A 21344-nucleotide genomic window follows, 5' to 3' on the forward strand; every position below is an offset into this window, starting at 1 on the left:
TACCTATTATATAGTTAGTATATTTTTTATAAATAAAACAAATGATTAATTAGAGTTGTTGCATTTTGAGGTTGTCTAATGATGAAGAGGTTGAAGTGGAACAATGTTTGGCGCAATTAAAAACATTGCTAACAAATCTCCTCAACATAATATACCCCCAAAAAAAAAGAGTTAGTGAAAGAAGATATGAATTGTGCCATCAAAGATGTTGAGGAGAATCCCTTCTTAATATGAATAGCAAGCATCTTAATATTAGCAACTTACAAAGAGGCTAAAGGCAAACATTTTTTTGGCACAAGGAATTAGAAAATCAACAACAACATATGATACAAATGAAGGCACATTTTCGTTGACTCATGTCGGCCAAACATACTATGAAAATGAAAGTGATTTGCATGATGACGTGAGATTACTTGAACAGTTGAAAGAAAAGAGGAAAAAATAGATTTTGAAAAAAATAGTTGAATTCAACTTTATTTAGCAATGCTTATTTTGTGTAATATATATAAATGATTTGGCAGAACATATACGTTCTGCAAAAACTATGAAAAAATTAATTATCAAGATTCTAGTTCAGTTAAAGATCCATAAGTTAGATGAAGATACAATCTTATTAGAACCTTATTTTTCAATGTTTACCATACTTTTGAACACTAAAATTGGAAGTTAGGTTGGAATTCTATAGTATACCATTATATGAAGGGAATACAAATATTCTTCAAGAATAGTTGTATTTGATGATGTGATTATGGTTATTGTTGATATTTGACATTATAATTATTGCTTGTAAAAATATATACATACTTATGTTTATGTAAAAATGACACATTATGCAAAACATAAGACATACATACATTTATGCAAATCATAAGACATGCATATATTTATGCAAAACAACACTTTAAAAATATCAAATTCAATCCATCATTTAAAATCTATTTACTCGTACTTCAAAGTTTCTTTACCGTTTAACTTTATATTCATGTTTGAAGAATTTGATTTGTTTAAAATTTAAAAAGAAATAGTAAAATTTATATAAGAATTGAAAAGTATGGACTAAACTAGAAAAACATGGTGTTGGAGTAAATAGTTTTTACTATTTACAGTTTACTTAACTTAGGTAACAACATTTATTAGGTAGATGGATAATTGTAGAGTCATATTAGGACTCAACTTCTTTAGGTTGAGACATATGTCTAATCCTTGTCCACTTTTCCACCCTGCTCTTGCCTATTTAAGCAAGGCAGCTTGTACATTTGTACTCACCTCTTCACTCAATAAAATTTCATGTGTTGAATCTCTCTTAGCTATGGAGGACACCTACATGGTATCAGAGCTATCTCTTGTAATTTTGAGAATTTTCACAATTTTTTGGTTTTGAGGTCTTGGTTGATATAGTTTTTCCAGATCAGCTGTGTTGTTGATTTTTGATAGTGCAAAGTTCTCTGTGTTATCTCTAGTTTTTGAGGTTGGCGAGGTAGTGCTAGTTGATCGGCTGTGTTTGCCATTTTTGAGGAGGTAGTTTGTTTTTCTTTCCGCACAGAAGGACTTTGCTTTGTCGGCTCATTGGCAGCCCACATACTTTTGGGGGTTCCCTCAAACTGAAGGCGGCTCTTGTTTTGGTTTGGTTCATACGTTCTTGCTGTCACTTACACTTCATTCCGTTCATTGGATTGTGAGGCATTTGAATCTCTGTTCGAGACAGTTCTTGCAGAGTATTTAGTAGATCCGGAGCGACCATTCCTCCTGTTGAGCTGGGCAGTTTGCTGGCGGTGTTTCCAGTAGCCATCTGCACGGGTTTTGTTCCCACGTCTGGTAGTTTCACTTCCCTGGTCGGCCCATATACTCCGACAGCGCTTCTTTAGTGATCGACTCATTATGGTGGAGCTTCCTTATTGATTGCTGAGTACCCATGTTTTCACCTGGATCAGGTTCTACGACGTTAGGTCTATTTTTCCTCAAAGTCTTTTTTGTTGGCATCGTCAACTAGCGTCATAGACTTTATTGCCTTTGAAATCTGAATTATTGCTCGTGCCTTGGATTTATTTCTCTGGGCCGTGTATAGAAATTTGAGCCGTGTCTTATAAAGTGAAAAGACTTCACTTTCTTTGAGCCGTGTTTCATTTGTGGTTGATGAATTTTGGGGCCAAACTGTCGCCTAGGTGTGCCGTTGGCAGCTTTAATGGGTAACCCGCGGAGCCGCCACCGCACCTTGCCTCTCAATCAACTCCACCTTACTTGGTCTCTCTACTTGTAGCTCGCCTCGGTTGCTTTGCTCACTAGTGCCCTTTCCATCATGGGGGCATTTTTTCTTGACACACTGAGCTACGAGGTCCCATGGAGGACCAAACCGTTATCCTCGGGTGAGAGGGGTGGGCCATTCTTTTTACCTTTAGGTCTTAATAGACATTTTTTCTTCAATTGACAATAACTTGGACGTCTAGAGTTCATTTTTGGCAAACGAAGTATCATCGGAAATGTGTTTCAATGCATTATTCATTGGTGTAGGAATTTTAGCTTTTTTGTCCTTTTGAAACAATTGAAGTATCTTTTGTAAGCAATTTAAGTATTGCACTGAAGTGTCGCGTCATATATTTTTAGGGGATTTTGCACCTAAAATCATGCCATATTCTTGTACTTGCACTATATTATAAAGTGTCATGGGGGGTTATGTAGATCCTTTGTTGTTTGCTAATCACATCTTTGTCAAAGTGAGTGTAATTACATGACAACAGATGAATAGGTGGGATTCATGCCTCATGTGTGTGTAGTTTGATGCACACACTTTGTTTAGTTGTAGGTACTATCTTGGTCACTTCAGACCTTGGATCACCTTTGTAATGAATTGCTTGGTGACACATGATTTCAGTGAGCTGCAATGCTTCTCCCTAGTCATCATTATGGGGTGTATTATAGCGTTCGTGCTAATGCTCCCTTGGTTTTTCTTGAAGTGAGTTGACACACTCTTTCATTCCAATTTTGTGGAGGCAACTTCCTTGATCATGGGTCTTTAGACTATTGCACCAGTACTTTCAACTTTATTAGTTGAGTAGTTTTGATGGTATCACTTAGAGAACCTCATCGGTAGTGTACTGATATGTTAAGGTCACTCATATAGATTCATGTGTCATTTGTATTTTTTATTGACAAATGTTATGCCATTGTTGACATTTGATCATTGTTCGAGAAGTGTCGTTTGAGGCACTCATGTAGATTGTTGTCTTCATGATCATGATCATCATCATTTTTAGAGGAGGATCTTTAGTTACAACACCGTATCACTTTGATAGTTGTCTACAACTTGTTCATGCTTTAGTGATGTTTTTCATGTTCTTGTTTTGGGACATCATCATTTTGGAGGCTTTTTAGTCCTTCAATGTTCTTTTTTTGGAGAGGAATTTTCTCCCACAAGTTTTTTCTCCTTTTATTTATTTGTGAGAGAATATTTTGTATGGGTAACTAATATGGCTTTGTTGCTAGGACCCATAAGGCATCTCATATTGGATGCTTTACTCCCTAAGTTGCACTTAAGGTGGGGTGTTGGAGTAAATAATTTTTCTAGTTACGGTTTACTTAAGTTTAACTTAGGTAAAAATATTTATTAGGTAGATGGATAATTGTAATGTCATATTATGACTCTAATATCTCCATGTTGAGACACATATCTAAATCGTGTCCACTCTTCCATCCCGCTCTTGCCTATTTAAGCAAGACAACTTGTACATTTGTACTCACCTCTTAACTCAATACAATCTCATGTGTTGAATCTCTCTTAGCTATGGAGGATATTCTGTAGACTGGCTCTTAGGTTGGGTGGAAACACCTACACATGACTGCTCCAAAAAATAAAGATCCAATGAATTCAAACCAAATTTGACAAGATTTGGGATAATTCCCAAGGTCACTTAAACATATTTTTTCTTATCATTAAAACTGTAGAGTGTCTATAAAAAGTGGAAACCAAAATTAAAATAGGATGGAACCTAATATGTTTCCTTATAATTGCTTGGAACACATCAAATAAATCTAGTTAATTTAAACTTTGATGACTCACCAATAAGGAATATGGGTTATGCGAGATAGGGTGGCATGATACGAGATGAAAAAGGAAATTTAGTGCTTGCCTATGTGGACTTGGGGATTCAAAATTCCAATTTCACTAAGGTGGTGACTTCTTTTCATGGCATACGTCTGGCCAAGGAGAAATGTTTTAATAATATCATTATATAAGGGGATTGAAACAATGTCATCATGATGATTTGTGATGATGACTCCCCTAGATGGTCCATGGAGGATTTAATCATTGATTCCTACCATATTTTCACTACTCTTAGATAGGTTAGTATGTCCCACACCGTCATGTAGGGGAACAAGTTGTCTGACAAGTTGGATAACTTAGTCCTCTTTGTCAGATATTTACAAATGTGGAATTCTCAACACAAACTCCTAGGTGACATTTTCATGGTCTGAGATGATCTAAGCTCTAATATGGATTAAAGATATGTGGGTTACATTTTTATAATTTTCTTTTCTATTGTCTCTTTTCATCATTTCTTTATAAGGTAAAAGTCTCTTCATTTATGGGAAATGATTTTTTTTTAAATTCCTTTTTTAAGTTTTCCCTCTTCTTTTTGTTTCCAATTTTATTAATTTGGTTGTTAACTTTTCTAGTTTTTCTTGGCTCTGTCCAACTAGGGGTAGTGTCTTCATACAAGTTGAGACCAATATGTGTGATACCCTTAAAAATAATGAGGTTCTTTGCTTGGTTTACAAAAGGAAAAAGTTTTCTCCTTAAATTGAGGCCATGACTGGTCATGAGCCCTCTCTTTCTACTTAATTCATCTACTCTTGGGTCAATGGTAGGGTTTATATTAGGGGGTGTTTTTCACTATTTCAGTGTAGTTCATAGTGATTGTCACCACCCTCTTGGCTGAAGGGATTTTGTTCCTTAAGAAGCCCAAAGGAAACTACAAAGAAGACTTCAAGGAATCTTTGGTGGGCAGGGAAAAATCTCTTAGCTATAAAATAGGTTCAATAGGGAGGACCTCTTGAGGAAGTGAAAGAATGTTGTTGTGGCCCTGATGAAGTATATGACTCTTGGCAGAAGGTATAAAAGGTTCCATTCTCAACTTCTTCCTATGCTCAACCATTTTAGTCATGGTTTCAAGATTAATTCCCCTTTTTGGATTTTCTTTTCTCTTTCTTAGTCAATTGTGGTGGCCAAGTCAAAGAATAATGTGGTTTTTTTTTTATAGTTGAGCTACTAGTTAGGGCCAATCCCCTTACATTGGGTCAGAGCCGAATCACTTTTGACTAGAGCTATGAACCAGTGAGACCACATTTTTGAGAGGCCTCATCCTCAGATTTGTCTGACATTGGGTCAGTCTCCTTATCAATCTCCTTATCCCTCCACTGCCTTTATCTCCCCATATTACTCCTTATACCTCCTGCTCCTTATCACTACATATTACTCCTTATCACTCCAACATTGCCGGTTTCCACTACCTTATCACTCCAACATTACCAACCTTGACGTTGCACAATCCATCCTCCAAGATCCATTACTCCTTAGGTATTTGTGACAGCGACACAAACCGAGTTTGATGTGGCAAGTATCCTCCTAGCATGTGTCTTGTCATGAATATCCTCCACATAATCCAAGTGGTTGGGTGTGAAAAAAACCGGTGGTCTAGGGCTCGAACGGGTCCGAATGGGTTCGAACCTAAGACCTCCTTCACTAGCGGCTCACAACTTTGTCGTTGGGTCGCAGGGACAATCCCTTCATCAAGGGTTGATCCTTAGACTATATAATTTTTCAGTTAAGCCTCACCCTTTCTCATTATTCCCAATTTGACCCTTATCTACTTATGGAATTAACTAATTCACTTGAGCCCAATTATTAGGGTACCTTGGCTTTGGCCACTCCCCCCTCTAAAGGTTTTCACTACTATGTTAATCGTCAACATAGTGCTTAAATGAAAAATATTGAAACCCCTTCTTAGTCCTAGAAGAGGAAGAATGTTGTTGCTATTATAATCCAAGAAGACATTTCAGATGAATCTTCTTCCTCCTACTCCACTTCCTCTAAATGTATTTCTACCGGTTCCCATCATAATGTGATTAAGTTTTCGCCTAGTCCTTCTTCACTAGTTTGGGTCTCCCCTCATAATTACCTTATTTCTTCTCTTAGAAAGCTTGGTTTGGTGGAGATCGTTGACAAGCTGAACTAGTTATTCATTGCCTATAATAAATAGGAAGAGATTATTATATGGTTTTTGGTTATGCTAAACATTGTGAAAGGTAAAATCAATATGTTGGAGGGTTTGCCTAAGGAAAATGCAAGGGTTAGGGACTTGTCCTCTGAGGATAAAGATGAGGTGATGTGGATTGTAGATAATGATTTAAGAAATAGACTCAACAAATGGATTTCCCTTGAAAAAGAGGTGAATGTTCTAAAAAATTAAGTGGCCTTGAAGGAGAAAAGAAAGAATATGGAGAGGTCTATCTCTGTTCTTTAGGCTAAGATGGATGCACTAAAGAAAAATTTGGACAAGATTGTTGCCTTTAGTAGGAAGATGGTGTACAATATTTCATCGTTGATGTAGGTATTGGAGCAAGAGTCTGAAAGGAAACATACCAAGAAGAAGACATTTATTGAGGTTGTTGTTAGTGTTGTCGAGCTCTTTATAGAAAAGTTAGTGATAATGTTTATTGCTCAATTATTACTCTTTCCAAGGAGATCAACTAAATTCAAAAGGCTCTCCTTTTGGGAGAAGTAAAATGTACATATTCAAGAGTGGTAGGCAGTGAAAGCCCCTAGTTTGTATGATTATTTATGTATGTCTCTTGGTGTCTCTATTCTGGTGTTTTGGTTTTTTCTTTGTCTTTTGGTTTCTTTCAGGTTCTTTTTTTTTGCTAGTTCTAATCCTTATAGTTGGATTTTCTCACCCCTTGTAAGACCTCTCTTTTTCACCAATGGGCTACTATGTAAGGATTCAGACCCTTTCCTAATTTACTTAATCATAACTAATATGTCTCATTATAGATGCTTGGACTAAAATAAATAAATTATCTATGGTTATTGAATCGATCTTATGACAATAAATATAAATAAAAAAATTTAATTGTGTCGAAGATGAAATATAATTCCCATGTATTCTTGTATAGTAGATATGCCCTTATACACCCTCACAAGATATAGTAAAAATAATGAGTGAATCCATGAGCTTGTCTCTTCTAGATAGTGATTTATATGCCTTCTATATAGATGATGTTTAAATATTTCTATTTTTAGTCAATAAAATCTCACATAATGATTCCTACATCATACCCTCAACCTACACACTTGAAACAACACATTTTTAATATCAAATCAAGAACTTAAAATTAATCTCAATAACATATACTTATAATTTCATTTACTATTATGAATTTACTTATTTTATCCATCAATTTCCTTCATTTGATGCATCCTTTCAAAAATTAGTCATGATACCCATCTATTTATCCTTATATAATTTCAATTGATACTTGATCTTTTTGATCTTTTGATTTATCCTTGGACCAATAATATTGTTACACATAATTATCATGATCGTTATATATCATGGTGTGTTTTGGCTTCTATAAAATAGGATATTATTCATTTTTTTGTATCATGTTTGTTGCTATCATAAAACCCACTAAGGTCAATCATTTTGAGATTGTGTTAAGTGACCATTCATACAAGCATGGAACATGGATCTTATGAGCCACCATTTATTAAATATATATGCTTCAATGAGTTTGATTAAAAAACTATATAGTTTAGATTAGATAATTTTGAGAAGGACTTGGCCCCATTTACATAATAGTCATCAAGGCCAAAAATTCAAATGTCACAAAAAGTGAGATTAAGAAATTAAAAGAAAAAAATGAATATACTAATAACAAAAAAACAATAGGAGCGACTGGTTTGAATTCGAATGGAGCAGGAGCGAGAGCGGAAAGATCAGGTGATGAAGGTTCTGGAAACCAAGGGAGAAACAAAATATAAAGCTTCGGATGTTAGTCTCAATGGGTTTTGGGATGAGGACACCTTGCCGGTACCACCAAAAGAAGAGTTGACTTTACTATTTTACTTTGTAGCAGGGAGGGTCCCAAAAAGTCTTGGAGAATCTTAGGAAACCAAGATCTCTGGACTGCAACAGAAAATGGTCTACTTTATCTGGGTCAAACCTCAAATGCAAGGCTATTGTGCCTGTTCCCCATAAAGTGGACCCACAGTTTGGTTCTTGTTCCATTTCTATTCTAGAGTGTATCATGGAAAGGAATATGGCTAATCTGGCCTATGCCCTGGTTGGCAAGTTTATTGGCCCTCGACCTAATATTGAAGTTGTTAGGGATTGGGTGTCCCGTAAATGGAAGGGAAAGGGTCAGATTGATGTGGTAGCCATGTCTAATGGTTTTTTCTCCTTCTCCTTTGGTTGTGAGGAGGGCCTTCGATTAGTATTAGCGGGTGGTCCCTGGATGTTAGGCAAATCATCGTTGGCTCTCAGGCAATGGGAACTGGGCTTTAACCCAAAGGAATGAGAATGTAATGAGGCCCCTATTTAGGTGCGGCTACCAAGTTTTCCTATGGATTTCTGGGGCGAAGAAATATTTGTTGGGATTGTTGCATGCTTTGGTGAGCTCCTTTCAGTTGACCCAATGACCTCTGCGAAGAGGCATCTGGTGTATGCCAGAATTTGTGTGAATGTTAAATAATTTGCTAATTTTCTGAAGGAGATTGATCTCTTCTCTAAGCTAGGTAGATGGGTTCAAAAAGTTGAGTATGAATATATTCCCTTTGCTTGTTTCCAATGTAAAAAATTTGGTCATTGGGCCAGGGAATGCACTTCTAAGCCTATGCCTAAGAGGACTTGGAAGAAGGAAAATGAGACAAAGGGGGTGGATTTGGTGGAGTCCCCATCCTTGGATCCCACTCCATGTTTAGATAGAATGAATAACATCCCATGTGTTCAGGATGGTCTAGATCTAAATCCTTCAAACATGGATCCCTTGAATGAAGGGGAATTCTAATGGGGATAAGTCTGTGATGGAGGTTCATAGGGTTATGGATCCTTCCATCCATCTTGTTGTTGAAGTTGGGAATTTATCGGATTCAAAAATTACTGATGATATGACCCAAGATGATGATAATCCAAATGTGTTTATTGAGGTAAAAACTAGGCATAGAAAAAGGAACTCCCCAAATGGTCATTTATTAACACCGATTTCTAGTGGTGTTAAGACTAGAAACAGACAAAAGGCAGATTGTGGATCTGATTTGAGGGCAGTGGAGAGGCCTCCCATTGTGATTAGCAGAGACAAGCATAGTCGGGCTTCAATTGTTGATGGAGTCCAGAGAACACTACAGGACATGGGGATTGGTTCCCACCATCTAGTCAAATGAAAGTCATTTCATGGAATATTAAGGGATTGAATCATCCCCACAAACATGATATTCTATCCAACCTAGTTAGAGATCACAAACCGGATATATTTCTTGTTCAAGAAACCAAAATGCATGGTTGTAGAGTGGAAAAGATCAAATTGGTTATTTTTGGAGAGTGTGAAACTCATCAAGTGTCGATGTTGATGGGGCTTATGGTGGTATTGCCACTTTGTGGAATCCTAGATGGATCTTGGGTAAGGTTGTCTTTACCTCTCCTAATCACATTGCCACTAGATTTACTAGTCTATCAGATGGATCGTCTTGGATCATTTCTAATATCTATCCCCCAAATGAGAGAAATGCTAGAAAAATGTTCTAGTTCTTTATCATTAATGCTAGAATGGCTTTCCCAAATGAGAAATGGATTCTATTGGTGGATTTTAATACCCCATTATCTAGTATGGAAAAGGCTGGTGGGATGCCTGTTTCAGATGAAAGTAGGCAGGACTTGGCGGATATGATAAATTCTCTGGGTTTGTTAGACCTTGATCTCCTTGGGGCTAAATTCACTTAGTCCAATAGAAGAAATGGGGGGGACCTCATCCAAGTCAGACTAGACAAAGGTATTATTTCTCCTAAGTGGATGCGTAATGCTTCTTGTAGATTAAATGCGTTGTCCAAAATTGGGTCTGATCATTTCCTGATTTGTCTGAGTATATCCCCTTTCACCGGGAGGAAGACCTTCCCCTTCAGGTTTGAGAGGATGTGGCTTTTAGCTTTGGATATTCATGATAATATTTCTAAATGGTGGAATAGTGACATTCAAGGAACTGGGATGTTTAGAGTGGCTAAGAAACTATCCAATATTAAGTCCAATATCCAACTCTGGAATAAAGTTTCCTTCGACAATATTTTTCAGATAAAAGAAAAGATTAAGAAAGATTTGGATGATATCTAGTCTCAGATTCACGATGTGGGCTATGATCCCGTGGTTATGGATAAAGAAGTTGAGTTACTTACCAAGATTCATGATATCATCTCTAAGGAGGAAGAATTCTGGAAGCAGAGGTCCAGAGATTTATGGCTCAAATCTAGTGACAGAAACACAACTTTTTTTCATATGACTACCCTCAAACATAGGGCCTCAAATAGAATCAATAAAATTTTAGTGGATCATGGCTGGATTGATAAGTAGGAGGAGTTGAACCAGGAAGCCATTAGTTATTTTCCACTCTTCTTTTGGATGATGGCTCTCTTTATGTCAATGCTCAAGATGAGATCATGTGGGAGTTTAGATGTACTGTTTCCCAGGACATGAATAAGGAGCTAACCAGAATCCCATCTCATGATGAGGTTAGATTTGCGGTGTTTTCCTTTGAAGGTAATAAAGTTCATGGCCCTGATGGTTTCCCTGTGTTCTTTTTTCAAAAATTTTGGCAGATTATTGGTTCGGATGTTGTGGATGTTTCTAGAGAGTTCTTTGGTTCCAAATCGCTTCTTAAGGAACTGAATGCTACCTTTTTTGTCCCGATCCCTAAGAAACCTGATGTCTGTTCCTTTCAAGACTTTAGACCCATTAGTTTATGTAACTCGATCTATAAAATCTTTACCAAGATCATTGTGTTTAGGCTTAAAAATTTGCTGCCTTCTTTGATTTTGAAGCATCAGAATGGTTTTGTTCCTGGTAGATAGATTTTGGATTATATTATTGTTGTCCATGAGAATATCCATTTTTTGTCTGTCAATAAGAAGTCGGGCTTCTTGTTGAAGTTGGATCTCCTCAAAGCCTATGATTGGATCAATTGAAATTTTTTGTTTAAAGTGCTTCAATCCTTTGGTTTAGGTAACCATTTCATTCAGCTTGTCAATCAGTGTGTTACCACTCCCAAATTTTTGGTTCTGGTTAATGGTTCAGCTTCTGGTTTCTTCTCGGCATCGAGGGGTATTAGACAGAGGGATCCTCTCTCCCCATTTCTATTTATTTTGATGAGTGAAGATTTTAGCAAAATTATCTACAGAGATGTCAGGTAGAGCAATTTGAGGGGTTAACGACCTTCTTGCCAAGCTACTATTTGCTCCCACCAGCAATTTGTTGATGATACACTACTGATGGGGAAAGTTCGATTAAAGAAGCAAATATTATTAAAGCTATCCTGGGAACTTATGAGAAAGGATCGGGGCAAAAAATCAGTCTCTCTAAAAGCTCCATTTTCTTCATGAATACTCTTGAGCATAGACAAATGAAGATTGCCAATATTTTGGGCTGCAAGATGGGTGTTCTCCTTGATTCGTATTTGGGTGTTCCCTTGTGTGTGGGACCCACCCCGGACTCCTTCTGGCCTAGTCTAATTAATAGATTTCAATTGAAGCTGGTTGGTTGGAAAGGAGCTTTGTTAAGCCAAGCGAGTAAACTTCAATTAATTAAGGCTTCGCTTCAGAACCTTCCCGTCTATGCTATGAGGCTATTTAAAATCCTGATCAAATTTGTTGATAGAATGGAAAGTATACATAAGCACTTCCTTTGGTCAGGTTCTAAATCCAAGAGTAGGCTTCATTTGGTCACCTAGGATCAGGTTTGTTTGCCTAGAAGTAGAGGAGGCCTAGATATTAGACATCTGAGAGACTTTAATAGAGCTTTAATGGATAAGCAGCTTATGGAGATGTTTAAAGGAGAACAATGAATGGATTGATATTTTCAATGACAAATACCAAATTCATGGTGTCCAAAGAATATTGGAAAATTATTTCCTCCCAAATTCTGTCTCTGGTCTTTGGAATAACTTCTTCAGATCCTCTTCCATTATTTCTCAGGGAAGCCAATGGGTTCTGGGAAATGGTAGAAATATAATATTTTGGGATGATTGGTGAATAGGAGAGGGACCTTTGTCTAATTCAGTGTGGGCTTCACAATTCAAAAAGAAATGCATTAATCTGATTGGAACTTGGGTTGCGGATTATATTAGTAATGGAGTTTGGGTGGACCTCGGATCCTTGGATGCTTCTTTATCTCCTTTGTATTCTTGGCTAAACCTGATCATCATTCCATCCTCCTTGGTGGAAGATGTGGTTATTTGGAATGGTTCAACCGCGGGGCATTTTTTGGTAGCAAATGCTTTCATAATCATCACTAGGTCTTTTTCTTCTCCCCCCTTTTGTGCTGGACTTTGAAATAAATTCTTAATTCGTAAAGTTAATATCTTTTTCTGGTTATTCATGCAAAACAAGATCTCTACCATTGATAATCTCTGTAAACATGGGATCCCCATCACTAATAGATACTTTTTATGTAAAGAAGAAGCTGAAAATGTTGATCATCTTCTCTTACATTGCTCCTATGCTAGGGACATCTGGGCCTTCTTTTTCAACCTGTGGAATATTATTTGGGTCTCCCCTAATTCTATTTAGAAATTCTGGTTCCAATGGAAGTGCCCTTATGACAACCATGCGATTGGTATTCTATGGAACTTATCCCTACCTCATATTACTTGGGGTTTGTGGAAAGAAAGAAACAATAGGGTTTTCAAAGATATGGAGTCCATTGCTCTTGTGGTGGCTATCAGAATAAGGAATTCTATTAAGGAAAATTTTCTTAATTACTGTCTTGGTAGGAAAAATGATCCTCCTCTTGAGTCTAGCCAAGAGAAATGAGATACTATCAAGCCGTGGCAGATATGCTGGTATATATCTATCCCTATTTATAAAATTAAAAAAACCAGAGAGAATGTTTCTTAGAATCTGCCCCTTCCGGGGTGGATCAAAATTAATATCAATGGGGCGACCAAAGGAAATCCTGGGTTGGCTAGCTGTGGGCGAGTGGCAAGAAACTATTTGGGTTTTCTAGTCTCTGCAGTGGCACTCCCTTTGGGCACCCAGACTAACCATTTTGCAGAGGCCAGTGTCGCCTACATAGGACTACACATGGTGAGCAAGGAGGGGTTCAAACGGGTTTGGCTGGAAAATGACTCGCTTAACATTGTCAAATGCATTAAGGGATGTACGGTGCCTAGCTGGACTATTTCATACTTAATCAAGAATTGCCTTGAAATGATAGCCAGCCTGGATGATTTCAAGATCTCACACATTTTTCGGGAAGGAAACAAATCGACGGATCATTTGGCCAACTTGGTGGTGGGTAACGTGGTGGTTAAATGGTGGAGAGGAGAGGAAACTTTCCTGAAAACTCTATGTGACCTAGCAAGAAATGATGTCAAAATTTCCAGCCTTTCCAATGAAATTTATGATGAAAGATTATGATGGGATGAGAACCGTTGGGGTGGTATTTTGAATTATTACCACTTTGAGAAGTTTTAGAACTTTCAGTTTGCCCTATTTTTGGTTTGCTTTCCTCCTGGTTTTTCTAGTCTTGTTGTCTAATTTTCTCGAGCTACAGAATGGGAGGTGAAAAGAATAGGTTTGTGTGATGCTAAAAATGTGGTTAGTACAATGGCATACACATATAATGAGACAATAAAAACATAATTGAAAGCTTAATTGAAAACTAAATCAAAGATGCAAACCCTAAGCTTTCCTTGAAATGTCCCATTTTCCTCTATTCTTGAGAACCTTGAAGGTGTTGGATTGATGGGCTCTCAGCAGAGCAATGACCTCCAAAATGACAACTCAAGAGTTGAGTAGCTAATTGATCATGATTGATTATGGGGATGATATGAAATGCATGATTTAAGAACCTAGATGAAAATGCTATGATAAATCCAAAGCTAATTACTAGATAAGTGAAACGCAAATGCCTATAGTAACAATGCCTAAATTGATATGAGATGGGATCCTTATTGCTCCAAAATGAGGGGTATTTATAGGAATTCCAAGGCCAAAGCTGAGGTGGCAGGAATCATGTCCTATAATTTGACAGATGGTTTGGGAATCAGGACCATTATGAGACAGGTAAAACAACTCTTCAACCAGGAATTCATAACGCTCTTGATTTTCCTGTGTTTGTAATAGAGAAGCAAGTGTGGCCATGGCATCTACTGCTTTGTTATCATTTCTTGCAATTTGTTCAAAAGTGATTTCAACAAAATATTTCTTGAAGTCATCCACCATCTTTTTGTAAGGCATGAGTTTGTCATCTTTTGTTTGATAGTCATCATTGATTTGATTGATGATGAGCTGAGAATATCCAAAGACATGAAGTTGTGTAATGTGCCATTCCACAGCCATTTTGATACCCGTAACCAAAGCTTCATATTCAGTAGTATTATTGGTGCATGGAAAACTTAATTTGTATGCTTTCAGGATGGTGTGACCTTGTGGTGTGATAAATATAATTCCTGCTCCTGATCTGTGCTATGTATATGAACCATCAAAGTATAGTTGCCATGCTTTTTTTGTGACTGTAAGGATATCAGCGTCAGGAAACTCAATTTTTAGAGGATGATCATCTTGAAGTGGTGCCTCTGCTAGTTGATCTACGATGACTTGTCCTTTGATAGCTTTTCTATCTACATACTCAATGTCAAACTCACTTAGGATCATGATCCATTTTGCTAGTCATCCCTTCAATGTTGCCTTGTTGAGCAAATATTTCAATGGATCTATTTTAGCTATGAACTTGATGGAGTGAGACAGTAGATAGTGTCTTAATTTTTGAGAAGCAAAAACTACCGCCAAGCATGCTTTTTCTGTAGGGGAATAGTTGAGCTCGTATCCCACTAGTGTTATACTAATGTAGTAGATGGCTCGCTCTTTTCCTTCATTATCCTGTTGTGCTAGCAAAACACCTAATGATACTTCAGTGGTCGAGACATAAAGCAATAACGGCTTGTCTGGAATTGGGGACATTAGAACGGGTGATTGCATGAGATATACCTTGATTTTGTTGAATGCCTCTTCACATTGATGGTCCCATTTGAAATGAACATTTTTATGTAATAGATGGGTGAATGGTTGACATTTGTCTGCTAGTTGAGCCACAAATCTTCTGATTGACTGCAATCTTCCTTGTAGTGATCTGAGTTGACTTATATTCTTGGGAGATGCCATTTCCATGATTGCTTTGACCTTAGCTGGATCTACTTCGATACCTCTGGCTGAAACAATGTATCCCAATAGCTTTCCTGAAGTGACACCAAAGGCACATTTCTTAGGATTTAGTCGTAGCTTGTACTGTTCTAACCGATCAAAGATCTTTTCCAGTATTTCAATATGTTCTTCTCTATTGTATGATTTTGCCAAGATGTCATCTACATAGTCTTCCATGAATGTATGCATCATGTCATGGAATATTGTTGTCATAGCTCTCTGATATGTGGCACCTGCATTCTTTAATCCAAAGGGCATGACGTTCCAACAGAAAGTACCCCATGGACATGTGAAAGCTGTCTTTTCTTGATCCTCAGGTGCTATTTTAATCTGATTGTATCCAGAGAAACCATCCATTAGAGAAAACATGGAGTGTCCAGTTGTTAAATCTACAATGATGTCAATGTTAGGCAAAGGAAAGTCATCCTTTGGACATGCATTATTAAGATCTCTGAAATCTGTGCATACTCTGATACTTTTGTCTAGCTTTGAAACAGGAACAATGTTTGATACCCATTGAGGATATGCTATAGGTCTGATGAATCCGACATCCAATAATTTTTTTAGTTCTTCTTTAACCAAGAGAGCAATATGTGGATGCATCTTTCTTAATTTTTTTTTGACTGGTTTGGCTCTTGGATTGACATTCAAGTGATGCATAATAACCTCTGGATCCAACCCTGGCATGTCTGCATACAACCAGGTGAAATTGATTTGTCTTCGTGTAAAGAATTCCATATATTCTTTCCTTTCCTTGTCTATCAGAGAAGTTGCTAGGTGTAGGATCTTGGGTTGCTCTGATGTCCCAATGTTAACTGCTTCTGTTGGTTCAATCAAAATGGATGACCTTTCTTGATAGTACTCAGGTAAAGTGTCAAATCTCCCATCTTCCGGCGCCTCGAGGAGGTTTTCACCGTTAGATACGTCCTTTCTTTTTACTTTTTCCTGATCTAATGCTGCCAAGAAATGGTTTTCAACATTAGACCTGATATTGTTTTCTTTATTTTCGCTTTTGCGACTAGGAGATTTGGCACCCACTTGACTGGAAGATGCGTTGCTGAAATTCCTAGTTGGATTTGTTGCGGGTTCGATTGCATTAAGATATACAGATATGGCATAGTCATTTGGAAAGGTATCAATGGCAATATGTCCTTCATTTTCCCATTCAATAAGTTCGAGGTGGAGTAGAGGTAAAGGATCGTCTGGTTGAGATGTTTCGAGAGTATTTAGGGTCATGATTGAGTTATCAAAGTCTTCGATATGTATGTCAATGTCCAGAACGGTACTCTCATCAGAATGACCTCGCCCAGGAAGTTCTTGATCGTCCTCAATTAATTCCAAGTCAGCCGAATGTGATTCTAATTCAAGTGAACTAGTTCCTAACGTTTGTCCTGCATACATGTGAACTACATTGACTCCTACATCTTCTTTAAAGCAATTTTCTTCAGTTGATTCTTCAGAATGATAGGAATCCCATTCTCATTCATCAGAATCTGTCTCACTTGTAGCTTGCAATCTACAGATTTGTTCATATAGCTTTTGATGTGTTTCTTCTATTTGTCTTGCTAGATCTTTCCTTCTCTCATATTCAATTTCTTCTGGACTGAGATTGAGTTCTGTCAACTTTACTATTAGTTCTTCTTGATTAGTACTAGGTTCATGCTTGTTTTGATTGAGAGTTAATGTTGCTTGGGAGGTATTATTGGTTTGTTTCTCTTGTTGATTTGAGGATTGTTTCTTTTGCCATTTCATGTTTGGTTGTGATCGTTGCTTTGCAGATGCTTCTTCCCTTTCAATTGCAAGTTGTTCTTGTCTGTTTTCATATTCTTCTTTTTGTTGATTAGAATATGTGTCTTTTGGTGGAGTAACTTGTCCATACCCTAAACCTACTTTGTCTATAGCTTGTTGATTATGAGGTTGGATAGGTTATGAGATACCTTCTTTTCTTTTTCCTATATGACCTGTTCCAGTGTATCCCATCTTTTGAAGAATGTTGAATCCTTTCCCATATTTTTCTATAGGTATTCTGACATTGTGGACCTTTTGTTGAATTTCTTCATCTTTGTATAGCCACTGTAGCACATCTTTGTATTATGTCTCCTCTGACAAGGTTTCAGCACTAATGAATGCTCCATCAAATATCGAAAGATGTTTCACAATTGGTTGTTGTTTAGAGTTTGATGGTTTTCCAAGGGATTTAGGAGAGAGTGGTAATTGTGATATTGAGTATTCTCCATTTCCTCGATCTCTTAACTGCATTTGTTTTTTCATACTTGATAAAATAGAGGCAAAGGATTGTTCTTTGGATTGTGTGTTTGAAGATGATGCCTCCCTGTTATGAGGAACAATGACTTCTTGAGCTATTTTTAGATTGCTGCACTACTGGAATGGATTTGAATTTGCAGATATTGTGATTTCTTGTCCATCATTTGGAAATTTGACACACTGATGATAGGTTGATGGGACAGCTTGCAAGTCATGTATCCATGGTCTCCCCAGGAGTATATTATATGATAAGTCCAAGTCCAGAACTTGGCATGCTATGTTTTTCTGTAAAGGTCCTACTTTGATGGGTAGTATCACAATTCCCTTGGAGGAACGTTCTTCTTCATCATAGGCTTTTATGGTGATCTTTTTGCGGGGATCAACTGCATCTTCTAAATATCCTAAGGCACAAACAAGACTCAATGAACAAATATTTAGGCCAACTCCACCATCTATTAGAACACGTTTAACTTGCATTTTGTGAACGAGGACTTCAATATGCAAAGGGGCGTTGTGGGGGTGTTGCAAGGACATGTCGTCTTCTTCGGTAAATGATAAGTAGTGAGGAGTTTTGAGGTGTCCCACCATGGTTTGGAATTGATCAATATCAAGATCTTTGGACACTATGGTATCTACTAATGCTCGTTCAAGAATCTCTTTGTGTGCAGGCGATAGTTTTAAAAGTTCTAAGATGGATATTTGTTCAGGTGTTTTCTATAATTGATCCACTAGATTGTATTGTTTGGTAGTGGATGGCGTGTTTGTTGTAGGACCCGGCAAAACAACTTTGGCTTTACTTCTTGTGATAACATGAGCAGGTTCGTGATGTTGTTGTTCTTTAACGATGATTACATTTACCACATTGTCATATGTATGAGCGTAGTTTACCTTTGCTTTACCTTTACCATTTTGCCATGTTGATGATTCACCCTTCTCATAATTAGGAAGCAGAGTTTTGAAAGTTGTGTGAGATTCATTTGTTGTATGTCCATCCACAGTTATTATTCCATTATCAATCAAATCTTGGATACCATGTTTTAATCATTGACAAGCATCTGTTTTGTGTCCTTTGTTTAGATGGAAATCACAATAATGGTTGTCATTCCACCAAGCAGGTTTTACCTTGGATTCAAAGTTTCTTTCTTCTGGTAATGTAATCAATTTTTTTGCGATAAGTATTTTTAATACGGACCCAAGGGGTTCACCAATGTTTGTATATTGTCTTCGAAAGAAAGTTTTGATAGTTGTTTTTTGGTGATTGTTGTCTTGTTGAGCTGTTGCTGAGTGATTGGATAAATTGAAAACCGGTTGCTTTGGTTTTACATTGTTGTTATCCACTATCCCGTCATTGATGATATTACGATTTCTATTCCAAAATTTTGGTTTATCATTGTGATTATTGTTATTAGTGTTGTTAGGAGGGTGAACTCCTTCTTTGAATATTTTCAACTCACCTTTCTTTATCATGGCTTCTTCCATTCTGATTCCATTATCAATCATTTTTGCAAAACTTTGGTTTCCTTGCATTTTCAAGTGATAACTCATTTGATCATTTAAGTTGTCTATGAAAATGTCCATTTTCTCATACTCTAGCACTGTACGAGGGTACCTCGAAGCTAACTGCCTCCATCGTTGTAAGAATGTCATGAAAGGTTCTCCATTTTTTTGTTTTGTGTTACACAGGTCTAGCATGGTTATTTTGTGTTGAATGTTATAAGCGTATTGGGATACAAACTTATCCACCAACTCTGAAAATGATCTAATTCCTGGTTGAAGCTTTGAGAACCATTCCATGGCTAATCCAGTTAAACTCTTTGGAAATAGTCTCATTAAGTATGTATCTTCATGTGCAAACTCCATGCTCATTGTGCAAAATTCTCTTATGTGATCTTGAGGGTCAGTGCTTCCGTCATATTTTTCATACCTTGGAGTCTCGAAACCTATAGGAAAAGGTATCATGTTGAGGTTTCTATCAAACGGATAAGGACATATGTCTCGAAGCGAGTATCACCTAACATTTCCTCTTTGCATATCTTGGATTTGTGTTTGCAATGTTTGTAGTTGTTGTGTTAGAGTCATGATAGGATTATCAACATGATTTGTTCTTATATGACCATGATTTTGCATTCTAGGAATATATTGATCTCTTCTTGTATCATCTCTATCCCTTCTTGTATCTTCGTTGGATTGAGCGTTATTTAGAATTTCTACTCCCTCCCTTGTGGGAATGTAAGTTTCCTCATTGTTTCTGGTGTTGCTAGGAACTGACGTGGTATTAATTTTGAGACCAAAGATGTCCTCATATTGTTCGTTACTAGGAGGAGTACCACTTTTATTTTGTTTCAATTTGTTTATATCAAAATCTTGGGGGAGTGTAGCACCAGATTGGGCTAACATTAGGAAGTATTTTTCTTTTCCTCCCTCCAATAATTTCTTCATAAATTTTTCGAATTGAGGATCTTTCTTGATGTCTCTGATATTTTGTTCTATTATTTCCTCTTCAACTTGTATTTCATCTTCAACTTGTATTTCATCTTCATGTTCCATGATTATATAGTCTGTAGTTATCTCAAACGTTTCTATTTCTGTTTCTGCAATTTTCCGTCTCTGAGCCTTGGTTAGAACGGGCATACACATGTTTTGAATGTTTTTCGAGGTTTAAGCCTTGAGTAATGTGTCATTATAAGTGATCAATTGTTGAGGTAAAAGTTGTAGATGTATAGACACAAAATGATCTTTTCAAGTATTTTCTTGTTTACAAGTTTTTTGATCTTAGTTTTTGGAGTGCAAGTTTTTGTGATTTTTGATATGACCAAGTTCAAATAGGAACGATATATCCTATGATAAAGAACGAGGTTATTCTGATCAAGCGTTGTAGTTTCATGATTAAAGGATGATAGATCCTGATGAGAAACTATGTTTGAACAATCAGTTTATCAAAGACCATGTGTTGTTGTACTTTAAGGTGTTTGATCTTTAACTTATTTTTGAGGTGAATACTTGAGACTTTTTGTGTGTCTTGTTCTTGAATATGTTTTTGACAAAAGATAACTTGATTAAATGACCCAACAAGATGACCTATCCTCTATGTTTGACTGTTTGAGAAATGGGTTGTTTTTGTTTTCTGATTTTGATGTATTTTACCAAAAATGCTGACAAAATGACCAAGAACTCTGCTGTTTAGACTAGAAACACTTCTGTTTAGACCAGGAACTTTGCTGTTTAGACCAGAAACGCTACTGTTTATACCAGAAATGTTGTTGTTTATACCAGAAATGTTGTTGTTTATACCAGAAACTCTGATAGACTTACCAAAAATGCTATTATACTGACCAAAAACGCTGACATACAGACCAGAAACATTGACTGACAAACCAGGAACTCTGTTCTGCTATACAGTGACTCTAAAGTTTAAATAATGATATGTAGGTTTAGCAAATTGAGTGTTTGAACTTAGGAGATTTCAATTTTTGACCCCACTCTTAATGTGCTCAACCTTTGAGAGTTAATGTTGAAATATGAGAAATTTGACATTAACACCAAGAGAGCTGACCTTTGGATTGAAAATGCGACTGTTTGGACTGAATGTGCGATCGTTTGGACTGAAAGAGCTAATGTTTGAACT

The sequence above is a fragment of the Cryptomeria japonica genome, chromosome 5 (assembly GCF_030272615.1).
Source record: "Cryptomeria japonica chromosome 5, Sugi_1.0, whole genome shotgun sequence".
Classification (NCBI taxonomy): domain Eukaryota; kingdom Viridiplantae; phylum Streptophyta; class Pinopsida; order Cupressales; family Cupressaceae; genus Cryptomeria; species Cryptomeria japonica.